The 24,431-nt window shown below is 44.1% G+C and overlaps 1 protein-coding gene and 1 long non-coding RNA gene across 5 annotated transcripts in view; one reads left to right on the top strand and one right to left on the bottom strand.

Moving 5' to 3' along the window:
- The window catches only part of ZEB2 (zinc finger E-box binding homeobox 2), a 134,720-nt gene that overhangs the window by 40,660 nt on the left and 69,629 nt on the right, over positions 1–24,431 (top strand). The window lies entirely within an intron of this gene.
- Positions 13,700–24,431, bottom strand: part of LOC311626740 — a 24,045-nt gene continuing 13,313 nt past the window's right edge. The window contains exon 3 of the long non-coding RNA XR_014795760.1: positions 13,700–24,431. This exon is cut by the window's right edge and continues 4,879 nt beyond it. This is a non-coding gene — a long non-coding RNA (uncharacterized lncRNA).

The following is a 24,431-nucleotide window of genomic DNA, read 5'->3' as shown; positions in this document are numbered from 1 at the left end:
CTGGGGAAATCTTTGTTCAATGAGTTTAAAAATGTTTTCATTGTTCAAAATAAAATTAGAAGAAGAAGAAAAAAAAAAAAAAGAACGCTTACCCACTCACCAAGAGCACGGCAAACACACCCATCTGAAAATCCAATAAAGCAGAAGGCTGCGTTGGAGCGTGCAATAAATTGGGAGTCTTTATACTTTATAAGGGCGACAGCAGGAAAATAATTTTCCTTTGCAAGGGCCTTTAAAGTTGAGGTGCTGAGGACGGCAGAGGGGCCTACCTAGCAAAGTCGCTGGGAAGGTCAGGCCCAGGGCTCGCCCGGGAGGACTCCCCCGCCTTCTCTACCTGCGTTTCCACGGCAGGAACCCACACAGGCGTGAAGGGCGCCTGTGAGCGAGACAAGAAAGGCCCGGTTTCTAATTGAACTTCACTTTTATCTCAGGTAGAAAGGAGGGGGCAGGAGAGTTCCCTGCCACATGGCCCAAGAATGCAAGAAACAATAGAAGTAGTTTCTTGAACTATGGTTTGTGAAAGGTTCACAAAAACTACGTAAAATGCAGATACTGTGAAGTTCCAGCACTGATGATGCCGCCCAAGTGACAAGGGTAGACATGGAGCAGGCTCAAAGTAAAAGTTATTTTAAAATTATGATGTACTTAAACCTCTTTCAAACCCCTGACGAAAACACAAGTTGTAAACTGAAAATGTCACAGTTTGACGTTGCTAGAGCAGTCCTTCGAAATAATCTTCACAATGTCCCACTTTAGAAAACGAGAGGAAGAAAAGCTGTTTGAGGTAATAATACACATTTTGATATGCTATGGTAACGAAGTTGCCTTTGGGTGCTTAATTGATTTTTCAGCTTTTCAATCTTGTTTCCCTAAAAAAAAAAAAAAAAAAAAAAAAAAAGTATGGGTTAACATACTGACACTGCTCAGCTTTTCACTGAACATTTGCCAGTGACATATTAAATAATGTATATTTACCCAACAGTATAAATCTGATAACCAGGAAGTGAAAGGGGGTATTCCAAGTTTTTGTGAGAACAGAGATATTTTTGTGTCTAGTGATTCCAGAAGAAGACTCATTTGAATAAAAAAAAATTTAGGTGAGAGCAAAAGGAAGTTACATTGCATTAGCTTTACATGCAAATGTTACTTTGATTTGGCAAATGACTTTGGTCTAAGAAAGTAAGTGCTTGCATTGTATTTCCTCGGGGTTGGATTGAAATTTAGACTTGGTAAATAAGCAAACTCAGGAGCTACCCTGGTAGCCATCACAAAGAAAGTTTGGCTTTAAAAGAAACGTGATTTAATCACAACTTAAAAAAAAGAAAAAGAAAAAGAAAGAAAATCCTCTTTTGTCCCTTCCCCACTGTCTGAAATAATTTCCACAGACAGAAGACGTTTCACAGTGGGTACGAAGTGCTCAGCTTTCACTCATCAAACTTTAATCGGAACTGCATTTTAGTTTTTGAATAAAGAACACTTAAAAAATTTAGATGCAAATTATTTTGCATTATTCATGATCCGAGTGTCCTTGTAGATTTAAACACTTCTGAGGCCACCTTGATTCAAGTAATTACCTAGGCCCTCACTGCTCCGTCATGAATAAGGTATTTTTGTTACAAGCAAAGCATGCACCCGACGAGCTTTTAAAGTGGCTTTACACTGAACTTGGGTATTGCTCCTTGTGCATGAGTGAGCCGAACACGCGTCGCAATCTGTCTCAGGTGGGAAACCCTGGCTGGGCATCCATGGGTGACGGAATGAAACCCGAGCGCCTCTCTACACACACACACACACACACACACACACACACACACGCTCTTCCTTTGTCTCTCCTGGAGACTCTCAGAGTGATCCTTCTGGCTGATTAGCAGGAGCTGATTTAGAATTGCAGTGAGCAGGGGATGGCTGGGGAAAGAACCAAAGGGTAAAGTGGCCGTGACTCTGCTTAACACACTCCCCCCCCCTCCTCCCCCCCCCCCCTGCCCAGAGTTCATGTCAGTGTCCCTGTCCAGGCTGCCTCCTCTCCCAGGAAGCAAAGGCTTCTGCATGAGGTAAGAAGTCTGTGATTGTACGTGGCTCTGTACATCTGTCTCCCCATCTGTCAGCCTAGATGCCTCGGCTAGTAGGGCTGGGGTCTACCTCCACCACGGTATTCCGCACAACATGGCAGGGCTCCCAGCTCCCAAGCAGCCACTGAGGAATGGGGATGGGAAGTGACCGCACCGCCCGGACCCTATAAGTTCGCCCACGCGCACAAAAGAGGAGGTTTGTAAGAGTTAACTATAATTGGCTGAGGCTTGTAGCTGGCGTTTGTTACAGAATGCCCAAGCCTTTCCTTTCCAACTCCGTGGCTTTGAAGAATTATAGGAATTTTATGATGTGCTATTGGAGTTATACTGGCAGAGATTACAGAAAAGGGGTTAAAGTTGGTTTATGGTAGAAAAAAAAAATTATGCAGAAACCAATAAAAATAAACACACTCAAGTAGACTAAACTTGCTGGGCTTTTAGTTTTGGTTTAACAAAGGAAGTTTAGATGAAAGTAAATGTTGCAGCTTTTAGAAAATTAGTTGACACTCCTACTTGATCATCTTTACTACACAGCGGTATAATTAATATTTAAACATTCTAATAATGCAGCTTGCTTTGCATGCACTTTTCAGCCTCACAACAGTATATTTTATCTGGAATTGTGCTAGCGTTTTCTTGGGTGCTGACCGTTTTCGCAGAGTCAAATTTAAAATCGAGTAGGGCCTTGGCGCTCCTGGCCAGCAAAACATCAATCGGAGGGTGAACAGGTTTCATACATCCACCAGACAGTTTATTATGAAGACCAACATTTACCCGAGATAGTAGATACTACATAAATTCTGCTGTATGGCCCCGGCGAACATTTCCAAGTGATTAGAAGAGATAACGTTTATAAAAGTTGCATTTGGCTATTGTCCACTTACCTCTTGCCGTCCAAAACAGGAGTATTTTTGATTATGGAAAGGCAGCGTACAATGAGTAGGTAATATGTGACATACTGAGCCCGCCGGTGTCTGCCCATTCACGGAGACATTGGATGAGCCTTGTGAAAAAGTTTTGTTTTCTGTAGATGAAATCATATTGGGAGCATCGTCCGAATTGTGGCCGCTGACTACTCAAGACTAGGAAAACATAGAGACATGGGCTCATTAAGAGAAGACCGGGCTAGTTTGTTTTCATGGGAGAGGCGTCTTCCGGCTGCAGGCTCGGGCTGTAGGTGGTAGGGGACGTTGTTTCAGGTGCTGCCCTCAGCTCGGTGCCTTGGAAGAAGGCAAGGTGCCGGGTGTTCTGGATCTTCCTCCCGTGCGAATGGTGAGAAAGAGCATGCTCCCTTCCCACCATGCCTCAGGTGGCCTTTTACAGAAGCAGCATTCGCATGCACCTATGTGCCGCTCCTATTTCATACGTGAGTAGGTGTGCTGAGCTGCACGTCTGTGTGGAGAGTCAGCCCGTGCTCACACCCCCCCCCCCCCCCCCGGAGGCCCACTTCCGGACAGGTACTGCCCCGTGGGAATCCTGGCAGTTAGTGGAGCACGAAGCCATAATATCCCCACAGCCACTCCACCTCTGGGCCCTCTCATTTCACTTCATTCCGAGAAGCCTCTGGAGCTGTGGTTTGCACAAATCACATGGGGCAGATGAGAACTGCAGCATCAGGCAAGTTTGCTTTGGAGAGAGGAAAGATGAACAATATAAAGCATAGTCAATATGCAATATTACTACAGAGGAGCAATATGGAAACGAAGCTCCACATGGTAAGAACCGCAGGGATCTCGGATAGTAGCTGTCAAGGGACAGTTTGCACTGGCTTATGTCAGGGAAAGCCATTTCCACAGGCTCGTGGACACAGTCGCTTTCATTTCTGATACTCAGACATTGGAGCAGCAGTTTGGTGTCTTTGCGTTTTATTGGGTTTGTTTTTTTGAGAAAGGGAGTTCCATGAACTCGGCTGAGCAATAACCAACGACACATGGACTATTTCAAACCTGCTACTGAGGTGGTAACGGAGAGATAAGTTGAACCCAACTGCAGTCACATGCATGGGTTTGACAGATAGGTAAGTCCAGGAGTGGACAAAATTAAAAGCATTTTTCATATGCTAATCTCCACCTGCACAGGAATCTTTTTTTTTTTTTTTTTTTTTAAGGAAGCAACCTACTGGCAGAGTAAACTCGAGAGCTGTCTATCACCAGAACATTATTTCTAGGAATTGTTATGACACACACACAAAATGAATCTATACTTTTATGAGAAAAGTCTTCCATAGAATGCTACTTCTGTAAGGTGTTATGGCAGCAATGGGCCAACAATTTGTGGAAAGGAAAAAAAATGACCCAATACTTTCCTACCTTTTAGACTAAAATAATAATTCCCTCCATATGTAATTGGCTCAAAATGATATCTGAGGAATGACATTTTTAGTTGCAAATCGAGGGCAGAGTGAAAACAATGGCCTGCCCTGCCTCTCAGGTGGTAGGTCTCTGCGAACTTCTCGGTGAGTGTGAGAGACAGCAGGGATGTCAATCAGAACCTGCAGATTAACCCGCAGCAGTGAAATCTGAGAAGGCTTATAACAAGTAGGTAATAGTTTCAGGCCTCTGTGAGAACGTATAAACTCCAACTTCATGCTGGGACAGAACAGGGCAGGACACTTGAGGGAGAGGGTGAGAAAAACCTTGCTCTGACTATGACAAAACCTCTCCCCTACTTGTTCAAATGCCACTGGGCCCTTATTGAATGCTCATCGTTTCTCTAGGTTTTACATTGTTGTACCAAAAGCTTTGGGAGTTTCCTTTAATTTTTATAAATATTCAAATGTGTGCATAATTTCTACACTTCAGTTTTGAATGATAGGAAATTTCCCATGCCTGTTGAGTTTCCTTTCAAGTAAGAGAGTAATTCTTATAATAAATAAGAAGGCTGCATTTATTTTCCCCAATATTATCAATGTACTAAACCCTTACCTTAGTGTGTAAGTGCAAAACTCACTAATTTATAGCAATGAGAACCAAAATAATCTGAGAGAAATCCTGAATACCAAATGGTGACTCAAAAAAAAAAAAAAAGAAAGAAAGAAAGAAAAAAGGAAAAGAAAAGGAAAGAAAGAAAGAAGGAAAGAAAGAAAGAAAGAAAGAAAGCATAGTTATGGTTGTTTAATGGCAGGTGCTACCTTTTTCTAACAGAGTCCTGGGGCTCAGGGAACTTAGGGTTAAAGTGCCTACAACTGGGTTAGAATCCTTACTTAGTACATGGTCCTCTCTTGGGCCCTAGAATTAAATTCTGATCAATGAGTACAACAGTGGTGTCATTTAGAACTACACTCTTCTTTCCCGGGAGGTAACAGCCCAAGAAAGTTTCTGACATGCTAAGCTTTCATGGGGAAGAGGAAATTCAAATAATCACAGACTTAAGCAGTAGACGCAATGCTTTGTTTTGGCTTTATTTGTAGGGAAACCTGGACAATGGTCATGTTATTATTATTTTTTTTTTTTAAATGGGACTGCAAGCCCGATGCCATGTGACCAAGCCGTGAACATGAAGGGGAAGAGTCCGTATCATTAACATTCTTTGATTGGAGAGCACATTAGGAGGTAGATAAGAGGGCAGCGCAGGCAGCCCACCTCCTGGCCAGGGGAGGACAGTTCCTGGAATGTCTGCAATGTGTTTCTATTTCGGTCACACCTATGTGTGGCCACCCATCTGGTCTGAATCAATCAGCCTCATCCCGGGGCTCTGCTTCTGCCCCAGCTGAAATAATACCCTCCGTTCCCAGGGCACTGCCTGAGGAGGGTCACTGTTCCCCGCCGCCCGGCCTCGGCCGCTCTGTTCACACGGCTGCGTGTTTGTAAATATCGGGGGACCTAGGGGAAGGCACGGGAGGAAATGTATTTATTTATTTTTCAGCTTCGATATTTTATGGATAAGCTCTACTCTCCCAGAAATAGTACTTGGGAAAACTGGCTGAGTCAGGAGAGAAATATTTGACCCCAGAAAGTGAAAGAGCAATGCTATACCACTTTGTATTCCTACATCCTGTTTTGTTATGTTGTTTTGTTGTTTTAAATGCAACCTTCTTTGCCTGAGTTGAAATCGTGAATGTTTGTGCTGTGACTCCTAGAACAGATGAGCCGAGCCAGGGTATGAGGTGTTGGCCACGACTCAGCCTGAAGTATTTTCTCGGGCCCTTTCCCTCCGCTCCACACTAGGAGAAATAGGCTGCCATGCCCCTCCGCCTCTGTACCAGGCTTCGCCTCTGCTTCCAGCTCGTTTTCCTGGCATTCCTCCTGTGCACACGTGGCTCCAGCAATCCGACAGCCAGGCCTCCCCCGTCAGCGTCCTACACACCTGACAGCCTCTGTCCTCATAGTGTGGCTCCCGGACCCCTGACTCTCTTAGAAAGGTCGGGGTATTCGCCAGTGAAACCAGCCACGCTTTAGGCCCACAAAGCGCCCTTCCCACAGACACCTCAGGACTCCCTGACATTAGCGATGGCCAGTCAACCAGCGTGGCCAGAGCTACTCATCTCCCCTATCGCCCCGCTTCCCTCCGCTGTGGGAAACACCGCCCTATCATGGACCTCCCACCCGGGAACCCCAGGGTTATTTCCGCCTCACCACTGTCTTTCTCCCTCCCCACATCCAGTCTGCTACCAACCGTCGCAACTTCTTTTTCCTGGCCAACATTTCCTGAATCCACCCTCTTCCTTTTCATGCTCATAGTTGTGGTCGGAGTGTAGGCTTCGGCCTTGGCCCGCTGGGAATGCGCAGCCTTCTTGCCTCTCTCCGTCCACAGGAGTGGATGAGCCCGGCTTACTTTAACACCACGGCTGAACTCTCTCTTATTCTCTGCGTCGTTAACCAGTCCATCGTTTTCCCGGGGCTCCATGCACACTGCCCACTGCTCTCCGGACTGGCTTCCAAGACTCCCTTTCTAGGTGTGACCTCCTCATCCAGCTATCTCCTAACTGTCCCAATACTCTGTCTTTCCTTTCAAGGTCAGCCCACCGATTCATTACCCACTCCTTCTCTTACTGCCCCAGGAACTCTCCTATGCCCTACAAACTCAGGATATGTACCCCTACCTGGCAGACCCCGACTCCTGGTACCTCATTAGTCCTTCCTTTCCCTTCCCTTTGTCCTGATGTAGAATGATGTTGGGCGCATGCCCAGGTTCAGAACTTCTGGTTCTAACACTTACTACCTATGATACTGCGCGAGTTACCTGACATCCCTGAGCCTCAGTTTCCTCACCTATAAAGTGGATTATTATGACGAACAAGGAGAGAATTTGTGTAAAACACTACTGGCACAGAGTAAGCACCATTGAAAGGCTTGTGTTGTTTTATCATATCTCCAAGGACAACTAGCCAGTCACGCTCCTGCCAGGCGCCCTGACATTGTGTACTGCTTTATCTGTGGGTGTACGTTTTGATGGTAGCACAACTGAGTTTCTTAAATCTGACTTCACGAGTCGCTTAGACATCAAGGACGTGGCTGGTGTCAAACTAGGTGATGCTGAAGACATAAATGATGCTTTTGGAGGAGGAAGAGGAGGAGGGTGAAGAAAACATGACCAGGTTCTCCTTTGGGCTAATAGCCTTTACTCACACAACTCAGTCTCCAGGAAACCTAGTACTTACTCCCTCTCAAATTAGTTTATTTTCCATTACATGGGCGCATGTTATGCAGAAGAAAATATATTGTGCAGTGTGCATGAGATTTATTTCTCAGAAAGCAGAGAAACGGAAGAATGTTAAGTGTTCTACATACTTATTTAGATCTCACATCAGGAGATAAAACAAATGAAAACTCTGACTTGTTAATAATTTACATTTTAGTGGAAAATTTGTACATGCTGTTAAGATACCTCTAAGACCCAACAGAGAAAATGCAAATAACTTATATCCACTGTGCACTGAAGACAGTGTTTGTCTGAGAAGAAAAAACAAAACAAAACACATCATTAATTTAAAAAAAAAAACACACACACAAATGTGTTCCAGGGAATATTGACAATATTTTCAGGGCTATCTTTATACCTCTAATTTCAGATGACTCTTGTGAAGCCTTCACCGAGATGACCTCTGCATTCATCAGGTGTTTCTGACATGCAAGCCCAGGGCCCACCTCCCCACCTAGGAGGCGGCCCACAAACAGGGGGTTCCTTTTCAGCAATGGCACCATCCCTTTCCCCCACCAGCTTATGCAAAAGTTCCCTGGGGGCGGGAGAAGCCCAGACCAAGAGGGAGAGAGAGGAGAGAGAGGAGTAAGGAGTGTGCATGACAATAACTACCTCTGTCCCTTTGGTTTTTGTTCTTTTCATGTCATGGAACTTTTGAGCCGCGCTGCCCGGGTAACTGCTCCGGAAGGTTGGACTATCTGTTGTTGAAGGAGGTTTGTGATTGAGGGCCTCCTGACACAACCTTTTGTTGCATTGAGGTGTTTGATCCTCTTTTCCCTTTCTTCTAACACCAATCCCATCCCTTTAAAAAATGGATAACCAGCACTCCTTTTACTTATTGTCAGCTTTTGGAAAGTTACTGTGGGGGTTTGTCGAAGTTTAACTAGTTAACTCTTTGCCTGCTGATGTGCTGCCGCTCCTACTCTTTCTGAATGGGGAAGGGCTTGGGGTTGCTTTTGATCAGGTACATGCCGTTTCTACTCCTGCACAGCCAGCGGGACGCGGTCAGGTCCAGAAACACAGTGTGTGTGCGGAAGGTCATGAAATGCGGGAGGGACTCGAGCTTTGAAATGGGGCACGTCCTTTTCTTTTTGTCCCAAAAGAGAAACATGTGAAAAACCTGACAGAATAGACTCATTTTTGATTCACGCAGGACAGGCTTGGGTTAAAAGTAAATGCAAAGGGCTACTTCAAAACTGAGCGGTGTCCCAGGTAGCACAAAAAGGGAAGAGAACCTGAAAAGTAAAATGTGTAGGGGTCTTGTGCTAGCCTGCTCGCCAAAAGCTGGGGTATTTTTCTCCAAGGAAAAGGACACAGTCCAGGTAATAGGAGAGAAAAGAAGCTTAAATGGATTATTTCACACACAGAAAGCAACTTATGGCTTCTAGACAGTGACCTATATTCCCCACACAATGATGATATTTTTACGGCGGTGATAGGGTTAATAACCTCACATCCTTCATGTAGTGTTTTTTGAAAATTGAATTTTACTGCTACAAAGTAAATGTAACAGCCCTCTGGAGACAATATTACAGGCACTTTATTGTTTGCTAAGCTGATGTCATCTTTCTACAGACTGACTTTAAAACAAAGGCAGAACATTTATTACAAATATCCCTGTGTGAAAGGAAATCTACTGGAATAGTGTTTAGAAGGTGAATGAATAAAAAAAAAAAAAAAGTATTAATACTTGGCTTTGATCATCTTACACCATAAAGTTATGACTTCAAAATGCCTCTCATGCGATCTCTGGTCAAGGCAAAACTTCATCCTGGAAATTCCTGTCCATGTCGCTAACATTATTTGCCCTCAAGTTGGACTCTCTGTAGAAGCTTCATGCATGTTTTAGGTACATTTTTTACTCCGTAAGGCAGTTTCTTAACAAAATTGGGGGGCTTTTGGGAGAGAGATGAAATAGCACCTCTCAAAGATGATGCATGTATGATTTAAGAACCAAAGCATGGAGATTAAGCTCTTTAGTTGACAAACTTTCAGAATCACCCATAAGTGGTGGCTGGCAAGTTTTCGATTTAAATAAGCCCCAGTGGAAGGCCCTGCCAGGCCAGCCTTCTGCAGGGCAGGTTGCTTGCAACTCACAAGGTCTGGTCTGTGTATCTGACGCACGTGTAATACGGCGTGAAGTTGTTTGTGGATCACACGGGAGCTTCTGAGAGCTTCATTTCCACACCGTAGCCCTTGAAAATGTATCAAATGAGCAGGCAGTTCGGCTCTTCCTTACAAGGCACAAGCAATTTGTTTGTAAATCAGTTACCTTTCAAGAAAAGTTAAATTAGGGGCAACTTTCGTGTCTTTGATGTTTTCCCCACTTAAAAAGCCAAAGAGCAAATTAATGATCATTTTTGAAGTGATCGTGATAATGAGGGAAATATAATTTAGCGAGCCACACTATCTCGAAATAACTGTTCAGGTAACGGCGTATAAATAACAGCCCAAATGACTGAAATAGCCTGACGGTGTTTTTCTAAGAAAATGATTTACTGCTCTGCCTTTGTCTCTGAAGTCTGGTTAGAAGGAAAACACAGGTCAAGGAAATTGGGTTAGGGAGGGAAAAAGAAAAAAAAAAGGTCTGTTATGGAGTTAAGTGTAGAATTGTCTGAATAATGTCTAACAGGGAGTCTGTGGGCACTCAGGACACCAGCCCAGCGCCTCAGCGATGTCTGTGAAATGCTCGGAGCTGGCTGGTGGCATTTATACCGTCAGAAATGGATCCTCAGGCTCCGCCTCGCAGGCTCTGTGAGAGGCTGCGTGTGTGTCGGTGTGCGGGTCGTGCCTAGGAGAGAGCTGCCTGAACTGTGGTTGTGCTTAAACCAAGGCCTGAACTGCCACATGTTACAAGTTGCTCTGCTAATGAGTATATACGGCTGCAGGAGAAAGGCATGCTTTGAAAGCTTACGCCTATTGAAAGCATCTTAACTACAAACCTGCCAACAGGGAAGTTATCTTATAGTCAGCCAACTCGTGATTGTAATTGACAAATATTAGCCACTTACCGGGCGCCAGGCACAACTTCCCCACCCATAGTCCCAAGGTGAGTCCTCACGGGTCCCTGCCAGAGAGAACTGGCGAGGTCAGAGCCTGACACGTCGTAAACGTTCCGACATATAATATTCAGTAAATGCCAGGATGCAGTAGACATGCAAGAAAGCCATACACATTTGTTGAGTGACTGACGGGATGAATTCAGTAATGATCAAGGGAAGTCCTTGATTCCGTTTATGGACAAGGAGGTCTTATTCTCTCTCCTGGTACAGGTCACCACAGCTGTAAGACAGGGCGCGCTTGAGCTGCCCTTAGGAAACGGAGTGGTGTTCACCATGGCAGAACGGGAGTTGCCACTGGTGATGGCAACAGCTCTCCAGAGAGTGGGGTGATGGTTAGTGGCACAGGCCGCTCTGGCCCCGGGCATTCCTCATGCCTCCTTGATGCTGCTCTAAAAATGTGGTCCTTGCCCTTTCTCCCCACTTCCTGTGGTACTGTCAGCATCTCTCCCTCTCTCTCTCTCTCTCTCTCTCTCTCTCTCTCTCTCTCTCTCTCTCTCTCTCTCTCTCTCTCTCTCTCTCTCCTCCCCTACCATTGGGATTCAAGTTCCTCCCCTACCATTGGGATTCAAGTGTCTGCCTCTCAAGTATCTATCTCGTCTCAGGAAAGAGGGGAAACTGCGCACCTGTTCCTCACTTTTATCCACCGAACTCAAACTTTAGTTGTTCACCACAAATGCTGTTTTCAAACTTCCAACACGTAGGGAAGGGGGTGGGGGGAGAGGAGTGGTTCATATTTAAACCACACACCAGTGTTGTGATGAAAAGACTTCTCAGACATCAAGATGGATTTGTTTTATTTCCAAACACCAAGACAAAGCGATTACAGTTCCTTTTCGTCTTTAACTCAGTAAGATGTCTCGTGGACGGGACACTCCAGGCAGGACGGTTTGGGACAGTTCCAAGGGCGCAGGGGGCCTTGCATCCCTCCCTCCGTAAGTAGAATCAGGCGTCCTTTCTTCTGCAGCCTGTGACTCCCCTCCCGCTTTCTCTCCTGCAGGCCTTTCTTCCCTCCTGTATCAGCAGCCACTCTGAGGGCAGATGTGCCTCTTTTTCCCTTTGCCAGACCACCCCCCCCCCCAAATCTTCCAAACGACCCCGCTTTGAAGTCTCTATTACCGATACAATCACTTTTGTTTCCCCTCAGTCCTTCCCTCTCCACTCGAGTGTCTTCCCTCCTAACCCCATTAGTTACATCTGCAGCCCCTACCATTCAGCCAGCGTCAAATCGCAACACGCTTGACATAACTTCGGTTTGTCTGCTAAGTACTCAATCAGCACTCAGGACTCCCCTGGTTTGTAGGAAAGGGGGCAAGAGTGAGGAAGCTGGTTCAGAACTCCCACAGCGATTTCCGCTCTGCCCAATCAGCCCAGCAAAAAAGTGGGAAATTTGACAATGAGCAATAACGAAATAAATGGGTTTTAGTTGGGAATATAAATCCCACAGACTTGGCTCCTGATGCCGGTGGTGAGTGCCGTGTCCTTCATGCAGTGGTCAGAGGGCTCGAAGGAGGCAAAGGAATGAAGGACGGGGAGGTGTACACAAGTGCGATGTTTGTTCGTTGGCTGGGGTTCTTTCCCTGCCGTTCATTAGTGGGTTTTCAGGGACCTGTGGACTACCAGAAATTGCATGACACATTTCGTACACCGATGACTTTGCTGGGTAGTGAGTCTATACATGTGTTCAGACCCGAAAGAGGCTCCGTGACCTCCCAAAAGGCTAAGGACGGTCACTAAATAAGTGAAGACACCGATTTTGTCTGCACTTTCTTATGGTCTGCCCGCCCCTGACTGTACATTCTAACATCCCACGTGATTCGAACAAATCAGAAAGTAACAACATAGGGTTTTACAAGAAAATGTACCTTCTTTAAAGAAGGAAAATGTTGAAACCACCTCCCAGGTTATACAATTCACTTTTATTTTTATGATTTGCGTTTGAATACCATTCAAAGGCAGCTCCCCACCCCACCCCCGCACCCCCTGCTTTTAACAATGGGCATAATCGCACATCGGAACGTAAGCATTCGTTTTTATGCAGTTCCATAGAAAGCCCAAATCTTGAGGAACTCTTCCCCAACAGCCAGGGAAACATAAACCATTCCTTATGTCAGTCTTGTTAGAGAGGGATTAAGAAACCGGCAATTATTTTGGCGACCCTAATTGTGGCGCGGCAGGAAAATATGTAATTAGCGCGCGTTCCCAGGCCCGCACACCTGCAGCACATCCTCCAGCGGAGCGGCGGCTCAGCGCCGCCGTGCCAGGTTCCAGGCACAGGCCGCCCGGCACAGGCCGCTCCGAGGACACTGCGGACTGGTGTAATGTGGCTTCTGTGCCTGAAAGAGGCAGGCATTTACCCCGCTGCACAATGGAGGGCATTGCTGCAACACTGCCCTCATTATGTCCCGACGCCTACCTTCGGCGCTGGCCCCGCTTACTCCGTTTGAGGTCTTATTGTGACGGGATAATGGTCCTGTACATTTCTGAGATTCCCTGATTATTCAGCTTATTAATACAGCGCCGGCTTGGTCATCAGGCCGCGGGTGCGCAGCGGAAGAGCCCGGGCGCTCACCGCTCACCCAGTCAGAAGCTGAGTAGATTCTGGATTTAAGAATGAGAACGATGGTTTGAGTTTTTTTTAAGTGTCGAGAGATGGGCTATGGTGGTGCTCTCTGCAGTCGTGTTTGGGGATTTACTCTGTGTTTTCTATATGTCGTTGACTGTTCCCTTTTTTTTTTTTTCACACAGAAAAGGCTTGCGATGTATGCTCACTCATTTCAAAGTGTTTCAGGGTATGGGAGGACTCCATCATGATTCTCATTAGCTGCTTCTTCTTCTTCTTCTTCTTCTTCTTCTTCTTCTTCCTTCTTTTATTGGCTTTTTACAACACAAAGACAGAAACTCAGATGCTAGCAAAAGGAGTTAGACGAAAGGAACAGTATGCCGGGTGCCTGCTTCTCAGAGAACTCCGCAGCCTGGCATGCTGAGAGTTAACAGACTTCTCCCCTAAGGGAGATCCACTGTATTTTGCTATCTGACATGTTGTCATATATAAAGAAATCAATTGGTAATTAAATGATGCACCTTGTGAAGATGACAAAAGGCATTTGGTTGCGAAACGAGAACTGGGTTTTGAGGGGTTTGTAATGAAGGCCTAATGACTATTCATAAGAGATTTTCAGTCCGTTGATCCACTTGACTGGAAAGTTCTGCCCTGGAGAGTTAGTGCTGTCAGTTTCTCTCACCTCAGAAAGCCGCCGCGATCGGCGGTGGGGAGGCTGAGCGAGAAATTAGCTAGTTGTTGCTCTAGGCCTGTCTTAGGTCACATGCAGAAGGCACATCTGGCTTCCTGTAGGTGCAACCTTAGGACATACGCTTTGACTAATTTTTAAACTATAAATATGTACGAGTGACACGGAATAAGTTACCTCGTATTCATATTTCTGTGATTTTAGAAGGCAGACAAGTTGTATGGGGAGGCTGCCATGTGGCCTTCTTCTTTCCTTTGGTTTTGCCAGTTACATGTTTGCTTGTTCGGCTGAGAGAAGCTGTTTTGGGAAGCTGTCTAGGACCAAAGGGTAGCAGTCCCCTTGTGTGAGATGAAACCAGCGTACCTTTGTCGAGAATAGGCCAAAGTCACCCTGCAGGAAGTTCCCCTGAGACAAGTAGAGAGTAAATTACCGGAAAGTGGCTCTTGGGTGTTTATCGTCCTATTGGGCAAAACGCAGAACGATGTCAAACTGTATATACATAAGGCTAGATATCAGGCTCCCACCACATAAGGCACATCTCTAGAATTACAAAACACTGCTCCAGTGTCTCTGGAAAACAACAAAATCGACAAAACCCATGTAGTCAAAAGATACTAGTTACTGGCAGCCATGGGCCGGGCACCACTCTTCCTTCGGAGACCAAGATGAGGAAAACAAAATCTCAGCGCTTACAGGTTACCGAGAAACAGACAAACGAGAAGCCAGTTTTACTCTAGCATGGGGAGTACTGTGGTCAGGTTGTAGAACAGAGACTGAGAATCCAAGAATGGATTTCCTGAGGCTTGCTGGACTCCACAGGTGTTAGAAATTCTAATCTCCTACCCGTGTTACTCTTTCCATTGGCAAAGCCACACCGGCCAACAGGAAGGTGTATGGGGGAGCGAGGTGTTCCTGTTACAGATGTGCTCCTGCCTAGCATTCCGACAAAATGAAGTGGCCAGCAATTTCTGTACATATTTACTCTTGGAAAGTGGTCCTTCTTGTTATCTTATCAAGCAGCTCACCTAATCAAAAGTAAACACGTTTATCACCTCATTAAGGATTGTTTTATGGCCACTCGGCAGTGGTGTTTGAGGTGGAAATATCTATCAAACTCCTCGCCTGGAACATCTGTAAGGGGGACATGAAGGCGAGCTACGGAGGTTTTAATCTTTCGATATAAAAATAATTTAACACATAATATGTATTTGAGAGGACACCACTGATGATTACCGCTTGTGTGCTGTGGTTACTGAGTTCTGCTGATGTGTCTGCTGGAGCTGTCAAGGTGGACCCGATGAATGGACAGATGCCAAAAAAAACATTATGCTTATTAATGTACATTGATTGCTTGTTTAGGTTATAAAGCAAATTAAAAAATACATTAGTATTTAAACCCTTTTATAGCAGAGCTAATGATTGCTCGTAATATAGTGTCTAGTAAAGAATATTCTATAATACCTGCAAGGCCCGGCTCTGTTATATAATTAGTAGACTTTGATTTAAGTGGCTATAATTATGGAGGTGAATGGTTGCCTCTCTAAATAACAAAATGGTCGACTTAAATATATAAATATGTGCACTAGATTATTTAATATTTGTAGAAAAGACAAACCTCCTAAGTAGAGAGATGAATTCCTCTAACGGTGAAACATTGAAAAGGAAAGAGGATGCCAAGAACCCCATTACTTTAGGATACAAGCGCCTGGAATTTCCTTGAAACAGTTACACCAAGGAATACCCAGCAGACAGTCTCAGGCAGTTCTCCGTAAGGGTAGAGAAGTGGGGCAAAGGGGATTGTAAATGGCACCACGTCACACGACAGAATGAGGCATGGTCCTTCCGCCACATGTTGAACACAGCCATCCCTTAATGGGCAGCGAGGCACCAGGTTAAGGGTTGAGCATGTACATCAGCTCCATCCCTCCTTTCTCCCCGAGGCCCTCCCTGAGTGGGCACTCTTTCCTTTACTCTGCCACAAGCCAAGCCACTTGTGTATCACTGCCATCCCGCCAGGTGTGTAAGTTAGGTAACTAGTGCCACGTATGCCGGTAACACGTCCTTGCCTAGCTGAATGGCCAACTCGAAGGGAAAGAGGTGACCTCTTTTTTTCTCTCTCTCTATGATTTGCTCTGGCTGTCACTTTTGAAATACATAAGTTGTATTCCCCAATAAGACGGTGTCACCTCCTTCGCATACTGTCTGGAAGTTCCCATACTTCCTAACGAGAACCTTGCTGGTGTATATGGTTCTTCTGCTCCCTGACCCATTTCCTTCAAGGCCATTGAGTCATAAGCATCCAGTACGGCAGTGAGTAATCAGTCCGATAGCCCCCATTTGTTTTCCCGTTTAACTTTTGGGGGTTACTTCTGAACCTCATACAACCGCTCAGAAGGGTTTTTTGTTTTTGCACAAATGCTTTGCCATAGCAGTTGCTACCCTATTGGGCTTTTCATTCTGAACACATAGGCGGAGAGCATTGATGTCAGCGCAACAAATAATGTGTACAATTCTAAAAAAACACTAAATGTACTGAATCCCCACATTATGTGTTCATGCTGCTCTTTCAGAAACTGTTCTAATACAAAACTCCTATAAACTGATCTTGGTCCTGGCAGCCCTATTGGAGCTAATGGGGCCTGACAGTTCTTCAGTTAAAAATTATACATGAGGGTCACTTTCCCTTAGATTATCTATTGTGTGCCAGCTGTTCACCACTGCAGTGCCTCCCTTGCCTTGCGTTGCTAGAAATGTCTAATTTCCTCATGATGTCCACAGCAACTATGCTTATGGATGGCATTGCCGCCAGTAAGAGTTAAGCACACCTTCATGGAAATCACACCAGAGTTACATTTTCCATTTCCTTTTCCCTTTTTTTATTTTTTTTTATTTGGTTTTGTTCTGGAAAATGTTTAGATGGCTCATTTTGCCTGTTTCATGCCACAGCACTTGAGTTATATCATAATTTCTCATTTGCTGCACAACTTTATTCTATTTTTATGCTCCCAAATGACGCAGCTTTAAGTGCCCGTGAGTGGCACTTCCGTGCTGTGAGCGCTATCAAAGGCCACCTCAGACAGATAAAATTCCTGTTTTTTTGCTTTGGTTTTGTTTTTCTCCCAGAGAAGGGAGAAGAGGAGTCATCACCAAGGGCTGCCTTTTGTTTCCTAGGCCTATTAAAACGATGGCCCACAGAACCATTTACAAGGAAGAAAAAAAAAATTCACCCAGGTCCTGTGTCTGAATGAAGGCTCTCTTCTCAAATGTTCCTCATTACTCCAGAGCAGTTATCTTTGGATTATAATGAAAATGAGGCTTTTTTGTTGTTGTTGCTCTCTTTATTTATTTTTTTCCATAATGCCCCAAGTGAGGTGTTTCCCCTAAAGTTATTGGACTTTTTTATCAACAAGTGGCTGAGATTTTATTAAGTCTTCCCCCCAGGCCAGCCCCCGCCTACCCCTTACAGAGTAATGATGACAAAGAGTGGATGTGGTACAAAGGTTATACATTCATTCGGTGATCTTTTCTGCCTTATTGGTAAAAATGGGGAGGTGGGTGGGAGGATATCCTATAATTATGAAATAAGCGTGATGTTGGTAGTTATTTCTGTAACCTGGTGCAAATGCTGCCTATTTAGAGCCTAATGTTTAGCATACGTTACCAGGAGTGTCATAAAAGCGGTGACCTGTGCTTTCTGAACCCTTCGGCTATTAAGGAGCATGCAGATGATGACTAGTTGCTGTAGAAACCTGGCCATCTAGATGCTGCTGAGAATGCCTGATTGCTTTTAAAACCTTGGTGGATAAGACAGAGACACGGCCGCTGTCGGACAAGGTCACATATCCGTGGCAGGGCCCTGTCTCTGGCCTTTCTATGGTGTGATCCTCCGGGATCCGGGCATTCATATGCAACGGTTTTTTTCTTTCAGGAGGACTTGTAAACTCTTTAAACAGAGGCACACAGTATGCAATTGTTGCGGTACTGGGTGGGCGTAGCGGAGCGAGGGCTGCAGCCCTCGTCCAGTGGCAGATAGAATAAAAGTGACAGTGATGCAATGGGCCTGGCATGTAGACAGCTCCGTGGGATGGGTGGATAGCGCGGCTCCTGCTGTCCCTCCGGTGGCGGCAGGCCCTGTAATAGCGGGCGTAGGAAGGGTGGTGAAAATTGATATGCGCTATTACTACATGTATAAAACTTAACACTGGGGCCATTGCCCAGGTGGGGGGTTCCTGTTTATTGATTTTTATGACTTTGTGAGAACACACGCTTAATGCTTTTATACTCCAGGAACTCTGGGAGGGCTCACCTTAGGTAATAAACCTTTTCGTGCTCTGCAATCGCTCACCATTTACATGGGGACTTGCATTATCCAGTACAAAGCTCAGCATCCCCCCCTGTACTCTGTTTTAGGAGTGCTATTAAAAAGCAAAGAAAATAACTCCAGCACTTAGTTTGAATTTTTTTAAAAAACCTGTCCACCCCTGCTATGAAAACGGCCCCTAATTCTAATTACTCATCTTTCCAAGAAAAAAAAAAAAATTAGTCACACCAACTTGTGTTATGTGTTGTCTCCAAGGTTGAAAGCAAATTAGGTTTCCAATAAGACAGTACATCAAACAAAGTAGCATGTTCTTGATGCCGGTGACTTTTTTTTAGAATTATGGTTGGACATTTTTGGCAGACAGATTGTCTTTTTGCTCTATCAAAATGACAGTTTCTTTTGTAACTGCAACATTCGTAATTAGGAGGAGAGAAGCAATCTGCCCAATTTAATATACTAAAAGAAGTTTGGAGTCCCTGCGAGTAATTTCATTATTTTAAAATTGGAATTAATTGGCTTAAAACAATACAGTTAAGAAGTATAACTAGCAGAATGATGGGAAAAGGTTTCTTTTTCCTTTAAAGAAAAAAAAAAAGTGCTCTTAGGATTGTACTTGGGCTGAGAAGAAGGTTTTCTGTTTCTGCCAGGTACCCTGCTCTGAGATTCAGAGCAGCAGTGCGAATATTCATCCTCGCAACAGAGCTGAGAGAAGTTGTAGGGAAAGCCCTGGGAACAAGGTCACTTTAAACAAAAAAGTTCTCCAACTTTCCCATGCTTAAGAGGCTGGCTGGGCTTAATTAAAGTCAACGGATGACCAGAAAGAAAGAAAGGAAAAGAAGGAGGAAGAAAAAGAAAGAAGGAAGAAAAGGAAATGATCTAAAAGAACAGCCACATCCACCCCTCTTCAAACCCTTTCTGGGCCACCATTCACAGCCCATGCTTTAGCTGTTGACATTCGATTCCTTAAGTCCATTGAGAATAGGATATCTGGAATCCCTGAGCAGCACATGGTTTACTATCACTCTTCCCCACTCGTATCTCTAATCTACGTCACTTAGGTGGCCCTCACCCGCACCACCACAGCAAAAACAAACCCAGCTTCGCAGGCGGAATGAAATCATCCTAACACAGCGACCTTGTTCTGGACGTGATGTTTGGTTTCGGCAACCCTCCTTTCTGCGGCCCTGGCCAAGCTTAACATTTCCTGTTGGCTCTGAGGGTAACCTTTCTTCTTATTTTCTCCAGGATCTCTCTTTAGGGGACCCAGGGTGTTACAAGCCCATCCTGCACAGGGCCAAAAGTTTGGGGGAGGTCACAGCCATGAATATGGAAGACCTCCTTTCCGTTAGGAAGGAGGAGGCCTCTGCTGGTTTTAAAGAATACACGCAGAGCAAGATTTCATCTCACCCTTCCCCTAGAATTGTTATCACACTCAACGCTAAAGGAAACCAACTCTTCAGCTTTGTCACCTTATGCTGCACCTTAGCCGACTTTCATCTTTACAGGAGCCATCAAATCTGGATGGGACAAAGACAAAAAAGAAAAGAAAAAGAAAAGCAAACAAAAACCCCCAGTGCTTTAGGTATGGGCTGTTGGGTGTTTTTCTTTCCCACAAGAAGTTACAACACTAAATGCCATTACACATTTTTTGGTATAAGACAGCAGGAAGTTTTTTTTTTTTTGCCCTCAAAACTTTCTGCTAATAAACTTTGCTCTAAATCTACAGGGGCTATGTTCCAAGTCCCACGCTCTTTTACAAGAATGTCACTTACAGACCTGCAGTGGGGAGCAGACTTCCCCACGGCAGTTCTGAGACCTGATGTCAGGCTGAGGGGCCAGGGCCTCAGAGTGCAGATTACACCGCACAGTTGTATATTAAGACCTCCTCTAGTATCTTAATATTTTCATCTATCCTGTTTGTCCTAGAGAAGTGACATTCCCTCCCTCCCCATGTTTCTTCATCCTAATCTACCTAGTTATGTATCAAAAGATACACATTTCTATAACCAGGAAGCCAGGAATCAAATAAAGCACAATCTATGTGAGCACAGCTTTTCTCAAGATCCCTAGTAGTTACCTAATGCTTCAGGCTTGGGCTGACATGGGCTTTGGGGTTATATTAGATTTCATAGCTGTTTCCATTTGTATATGTGCATGTACGTCCCTGTAGGACTTGGGGCTATGCTGACATGTTACTGTCTATGTGCTCACTTACTCTACACAGCAGGCAAGCAGACATTTCACCCCACTCCTCCCTCTGGTCCACATCATTCAAAAAAATATGGCAGGATGTCTATTCTGAATTAAATGCATCCGAGGTGATGTCTTTTATCAATTCTTTATTCTTGGTATCTCAAAATTCTGAAATCTTCTTCCTTTGTCTCTGAAAGGGGAACTGCTGAAAGCATTTCCACCTGGATGTTTAAATTATTTAAGTTGCAGGAACCAGACCTTTTCCCTCCTGAGTACTTGTGGGTTTTAAAGGCTAAAATTGCTTCATCATGCCAAAGTGAAAGTATGCATAAATTATTTAGTTAAACCTGAGAAAATACAGACTTTTCCCAGTGATCTTTCAAGGGCTGCCTACTTAAATTTCAGAAGAATGGGCAGGATTTTTTTTTTCTTTCTCTTATAAAATGTAAGTATTTGCTGGGTCTTCCAGCAGCTGAAATGTGAACAAAATTACAAAATGATGATGTTTCTTTAGAAATCCCAGCCTCATAATATCCAGTATATCTATGTCATGGCCAAGGTGAATAGTGTGACATGAATCAATACCACTAATCCCCATCCAGCTGACAAGAACTGGATGTATTCTTATTTAAAAAGCCAGGTAATGCCAAAATCGGTTTGGCTCTGTGGATAGAGCATCGGTCTGTGGACTTAAGGGTCCCAGGTTCTAGTCCGGTCAAGGGCATGTGCATTGGTTGTGGGTACATCCCCAGTGGGAGATGTGCAGGAGGCAGTTGGTCGATGTTTCTCTCTCATCGATGTTTCTGGCTCTCTGTCTCTCTCTCTTTCTCTCTGTAAGATATCAATAAAATATATTTTAAATATTTTTTTTAAAAGCCAAGTAACTTGCTTTAAGTCTCTCCCAGATGCTGGTGAGCATTTCCAATTCAGTTTCTACTTATTCCATTTCTGTTTCAATTATGAAAATACATAGTAAGGTAATTCCAAAATGTTATTAAAAACTTGGTTGAAATTTCCAATTTGAACTTTTCCTTTTGTAAATAAAAGTGCCTGAAAAGTGTAAGGTAGTGTGTGGTGGTGGCGGTGATGGTGGTGCTGGGTGTGTGTATAACATAGATAACATTAAAGAAGCAATGAAAATAGCCTGCAACTATGGGCAGTATGGGGTCAGTTTCAAGTTCCTATAGAGTAAGGGACTCAGTCTCCGAGGGATATTGTAGAATCTGTGACATTCCTTCTCAGTTTTCTAATCAGTGTCAGCGTGAACACCTCAAGGATATCCCCATAATCGAGGGAAAAACAGTACTTTTAATTGGCTACCTAACCTCACATCCTCAACAAAGCATTAATTGTCATAGAAAACAATGTCAACCAAAGAAGTACTTAAATGAGTTTTTCATACACACCTGATTGTTCATTTGTGGAATCCATTTGAATTTAATGTTCAAATGGGAGGTGAGAGTGAAGATGGTAGATCAGCATACAACTTTGATGAGTTGTATGGAGGGAAAAAACCCTCCAAACAAGATAAAAACCTACTGTAGCCCACAGTGATGGACTTAACTTACCCCACTAATGCACTGTCACCATATTGCACCGTATTGCACACCAGGTACTTTTCCTTAGATCTGATTTGCTTTTCCCAAACCGTTTACTTCAGTCACCCTTGACCTTGTCTTAGTTCTTTCCTCCTCTTCTTTCCCCTGTCCTGCCCAGGCACAGATGCATCCTCCGAATCAGATAAACAGGGATATTATACTTTACACTACCATACTCTGCTAAATAGCTGGAAATCCTATGTTAGATTTGTACCTCAGAGGTGATGATAGGAGCACAGATATAATCTGGAGTCAGGTAGGATCTGGAGGCAGGAATCAGGCCCAGATTCTGACACGCAGCAGTTTTGGGGAGAGTCCATTAAAATGTCTGAGTCTCAATTCACTCACCTACAAAATCATTATCGGAATAATTGTTCCTTCTTCCTTCAAAATATTGTCATGAGGATCAAGTGAAAAATGTCTGAGAGCAGGCCCTGTGTTGATTATGGCTTAATCCAATAGTCAGTAGATTTGTGCACACATGCCAGGTATTATTATTATTACATATTACATCATTACAACCTGTCCTCCTAAACGTAGGGCAAGAAAAGAGCTAAGACTCATAAGAGACTCTGGAAGTGGAGATGTTATACAATAGAAATGCTACAGAGACGGACAGTGCGTTTTCCTTTGGTGCCTTTCTCCTGGGACCCTCTGGGGACTCCGCTCTGGCCAGGACAGCCGTGGGAAACCCTGGCTGCTGGTGACTGGGAGAGTGTGGGTAATTGAGAACAGACAGAAGGGACGCTGAGCAGTCAGGTGACTTCTTTCTAACTGCAGCAGGTTCTCAGATCCCTCAGCTGGCCCAAGATGAGAGAGAGCAGTCAGTAGAGAGAGTCTGGCACAGGGAGCGCCAGTCTCAGTGTCAGCTGGTTGTGAAACCTTCTTGTTCGCGTTCTCATACAGAGCTGGGGCTTAGGCCCTGGCCATGGTAGGAATCCCTAGGCCAGAGCAGGATCCACCGCCCAATGAGGGCGGTGGTGACCATGGGAGGAGGCAGTCGTGACTTCGAGGAAAACCATTGGCTAATCCCACCAAGCATATGAATGACTTCAATGATTGTAATTTGGGTAAGATAATGATTTTTTTACACCGAATACACCATATATCAAAGATTTCACGAAAGTCACCCCATTTGAGTCAGCATCAACTGTGATCGAAGTCAGCAGGACTGGTCCAAGGAAAAAAATAGAACTTTTGAACTTGTCTAATTCCCACTGCAGTTGCTGGAGAAAAATTGAAATGAAAGATGCCAAAAAGAGATGTGTGACTACGTCCTAACAGCTTTTAAAAAGCCCACAAACTTATCACTGAAGCTTAGGCTGGGAGCTGGGAGAGTCGCTCATACTCACTCAACTGGGCTTAGGTTTTAAACTGTTGTTTCCCTTTCTCTTACACTACTACCAGAGAAAGGAAATGCCTAGGCAAATAAACTCTGTTAAAATAACTTTACAGTTGTGACACAGTTTGACAAAAGCAAAGGAAACTCGGAGTCACTCCTCACACTCTATCCTCAGCTGATTCCACAGTGGAAAATAAAATGGTAAAAAAAAAAAACCAAAAAAAAAACCTCACACAAACTTGGGATAGATTTCAGTCTTAAGAAATGTGCTTCTTAAGTGCTGAATCTTGGACTTCTCCATCTTTGAGATATTATAAAAAGAATTGCAATATGTGTACTCATCATAAATCTTATCAGAGTTTTGTTTTGAAATATTAGGCTGAGCACTGTGCAAAACATGCCACCTGTTTTTTGTTTTTGTTTTTTTAAGATCCTGTGGTTCTAACTCAAAACAGTAACTTCTTGAGGGTCACTAAGCTACCCTGAAATATTTTTTCATCATAATGACTTCCCGGGGTTTAGTGAAGATACTAAACTTAACTTCTTTTCAACAATCCTGTAAACACTATCACATAGAGCAACATTTTGATCAAATTCTCATATTCACTCCTGCTATGCAAATTATAAATCTAACAGAGAGGTGCTATATCATTTTTATTAAACTTCTAATATGCAGCACAAATAGTGTTTACATAGAAGAGTATAAAGTTAATTCCCTCCCGGGAAGCATTTCTAAAAAATATAAATTGTGTTTTGAGAGTTAATCAATTTGCTTTCTCTCTTTTGGCATTTTAATTGAAGCCTCCAAACGGTATACTTCCTCAAAGTATCAGAAAGCAAATATCAGTTGTGCGGTTGTAAAATCAACTCTTAATTTTCTTTCAATGAAGTAGCAGATAGTCAGCCTGTAAATTTTACCTACATGACTACAGAGCCGCAGCGCTATAAATTCAAAACA

This window comes from Pipistrellus hanaki (assembly GCF_964339955.1).
Source record: "Pipistrellus hanaki genome assembly, chromosome: 8".
Lineage (NCBI taxonomy): Eukaryota > Metazoa > Chordata > Mammalia > Chiroptera > Vespertilionidae > Pipistrellus > Pipistrellus hanaki.
This window is presented reverse-complemented; position numbering and strand designations above follow the sequence as displayed.